Genomic DNA, 3,449 nt, shown 5'->3' on the forward strand with positions numbered 1-3,449 from the left:
ACACACTCCTGCACACACACACACACACACACACACACACACACACACACACACACACACACACACACACACACACACACACACACACACACACACACACACACACACACACACACACACACACACACTTTCCCACCAAGGCACACAGTTTTCAGATCTTGAGGACTACACTGATTACAATGGGGGCCTTGGGAGGTCTATTTGAATTTGAATTCGACGTGTTGCTATGAGCACAGAGACAAGCAATACAGTGGTACACAGGGCCACATAGAAACCCTTACTGTATGAGCTCTCTCTCTCTCTCTCTCTCACACACACACACACACACACCCTATCATTCAGAACAGAGAGAGGGGGGGGGGCTTTGCCATACAGTAAGGGAAGCTATTCAATTCATCTCTCTCTCACACACAGACACACACAGGACAGTGAGTGAGCGGTGCATGAATGCATGCCACTCTGAGCTGCTTAACCCTTTCACGTCTCTACTTCATGCCCGCTCTGCTCTCCAAACCTCCTCTCTTCTCGTGTCTTACAGTACATGGGGAACTCTTCTCATCCCCCTCCTCCCTCCTCCTCACCCCGCCTCTCCTTTCCCGTACTCTTTTCTTTATTAGTGTTCTGAATCGACTCCATTGTTCTTCTGTCTCCTTCTCACCAGTCTAGAAGCCGTTTGTTGTCTTGATTTGATTCTCACACTCCTGGAGTGTACTGGGCTCTGGACGACAGAGACTCATACGGTACTGTACATAGGCCTGTGTGCGGCTGCCTCAATCTCTATCTTTCCCTGTCTCTCTCTCTCTCTCTGTATGCGAGAGAGTGAATGTGTGTTTTCGAAGGGTCTCTGTCTCACTAAGATGTTCAATGTGTGTGTGTGTGTGTGTGTGTGTGTGTGTGTGTGTGTGTGTGTGTGTGTGTGTGTGTGTGTGTGTGTGTGTGTGTGCGTGCGTGTGTTGAGTGAGGGGTATAGGGAGTTTCTGCAAAAGCAGACATTCAGACAGCTGGAGTAACGTCTGGAGTTTTAGATGACTCAATACCCACAGCTAAAATAAATAAAAAATAAACCCCTTTGAAATTAGAAGAGTTGAGAGAGGGTACGGTAGACTGTGAAATTGGATACATAGATCTGGTCAGTAAATATGCAGTGACAAAGCAGCTGAGGAGAGGAGAGAGGAGAGAAGGACATTTGTTTAAGTTTGCATCTGCTCCACAGGGATGGTGTGGCTAAATCCTCTCCTGAGTCATATGAGAGAGAGAGAGAGAGAGAGAGAGAGAGAATATTTGTTTTTTATATAGTACTATCTTACTAGTACTTTTTTAATTCTTTTTTTTTATTATTCATTTATTATGAGGTTATCTTCCACACACCGCGCTCTTCCGTCTTGTTGGTGCGTCTCTGAAGTAATCTAGTAGTAGGGAATGGATCGCACTCAATTTTTCTTCTTTCTTGTGGTTTTATTTTATTTTATCTTTGCAGGGACTGACATGACAGACGTTTCGGCTGCACAGAGCCTTCTTCAGTGACACTGAAGAAGGCTCTGTGCAGCCGAAACGTCTGTCATGTCAGTCCCTGCAAAGATAAAATAAAATAAAACCACAAGAAAGAAGAAAAATTGAGTGCGATCCATTCCCTACTACTAGATTATTCATTTATTACAAATGTACCTCTGCAGCCAATTTGTCATGCCAATCAAACTGATGAATTTAACGGAAGAAAGGAAGAGAATATGAGAGACAAAGACAGATACTTGCAAGGAGAGATTGGGATTGTGTGCGAGGGAATTTTCAGTCCCAGTGTTTTTTTTTGTCTCAGTGTAATTTAACAGTATATTGCACTACAGTATGTTACAATCAGGGCCGGTTATAAGCATAGGCCGGCTAGACGGTCGCCTAGAGCGCAATGTGAAGAAGGGGCGCCGAAATGGCGCTCTCCGATGCGTAATTTTGCGATATGGAGGTTTTTTTTATGAAGTCGCAATCAACAAAGCGTGGCGAAAGCGCTCCTCACGGCAAAGCGCCCCTCAGCCAATAGTAATATCGCTTTCAACTGTCTCTGGGAAGTCTGTGAACCAATAAACAGACAGTCCTGAGAAAGGGGGCGGGACGAGTGACAGCGTGCGGTCTATTTTCAATTTGGAGACTCATTCGAGAGACAGAGGGCAAGCGAGAACAGCAAAGCTGCTCTGCTGGGTGGAGAATTGTTATGTTCTCATTAAACCAGTCATTGCATGATGCAGGAGTTGCAGAGGGTGTTTTGGAAGTATGTGGTTTAATCAGAAACCGTTTGTGGTAATGTAAAGCCTAATAGTTATGAGGCTACTGTTTGGAATTAGAGGGAAAAAGAGCTTTGCTTTTGATCTGAGAAATCGCTAGTTAGCATGCTAACATTAGCCAAGTATGCCAAGCAATGAAATCCAGTAAAGTAGCTGTTAGTAGCCTACTCACTAACACCCACCTGACATCATTTTACTTGCTTAGGTTGACCAGCAGTGTAAAGTAAGACTGGTGCCATGTTTAAAACAAGTTTAGCTGCCATATCTCCTTCCATCCACTTGAATGAATTACCTGCTTGTTGTAAGCTTAAAAAAACATTGTTTCCAGACCAGAATGACATATAGGCCTACATTAATCATGTAAGAGAACCATGCACAGCATGTTTTCATGCTGAGTGATGTAGTATTGCAGACAAGTGAGGCTATTTACTATATTTTGTATATAATGAAATTCAAAAGCGTGACAGCTTTTCTCCCTTTCTCTCACCCTGTCCCTCCGGTTCAAACACATAGATAGCCCCCTTCTCATTCTCCTACTCACAAATGCACCACTATTTCCAGTAGGCTACAGAAATGAAATTGGTTTGGAATCATAGACAGCACAAATGTGTAGCTTATTAAAATTGTTATGCTGCCATGCTTTGTGATGCTGTAGGTCAGGGTTTCCCAAACTGGGGTGCGTGCACCCCTGGGGGTGCGTGGCCTGCCACAAGGGGGTGCGCGAGCTGAATTGAGCAATGGCGGATATGTGTTTCTATACAGATTTAAAGAAAATTAAGTAGTTTTTAGTTGTATGGGGAATTGTATGCTTTAGTAATATTGAGGTCTATTGGAAAATGAGGATTCCATAAATGACTCTGCATAATGTACAATGACTTTTGCAGTGAAGCCATATTTGAGTGCCCATAAGTACACCAAAACATTCGATTAGGGGGTGTGCGAACCACATTGAAATGTACAAGGGGGTGCGCAAGGAAAAAAGTTTGGGAACCACTGCTGTAGGTAGTGTAGATAGGCTATCAATGCAGACCTCCTTGGTAGGCCTATTGTCTACACATGCATTTGACATGCAAATGTACTGTACCACTCTCCTGGCATTTCAATTCCATTTTACAATTCAAACACATTGATAACCTCCCTCTCATCTGGGGTTGGGGGCACCACCACCATTACATC

Source organism: Engraulis encrasicolus, chromosome 21 (genome assembly GCF_034702125.1).
Source record: "Engraulis encrasicolus isolate BLACKSEA-1 chromosome 21, IST_EnEncr_1.0, whole genome shotgun sequence".
Taxonomy (NCBI): Eukaryota; Metazoa; Chordata; class Actinopteri; order Clupeiformes; family Engraulidae; genus Engraulis; species Engraulis encrasicolus.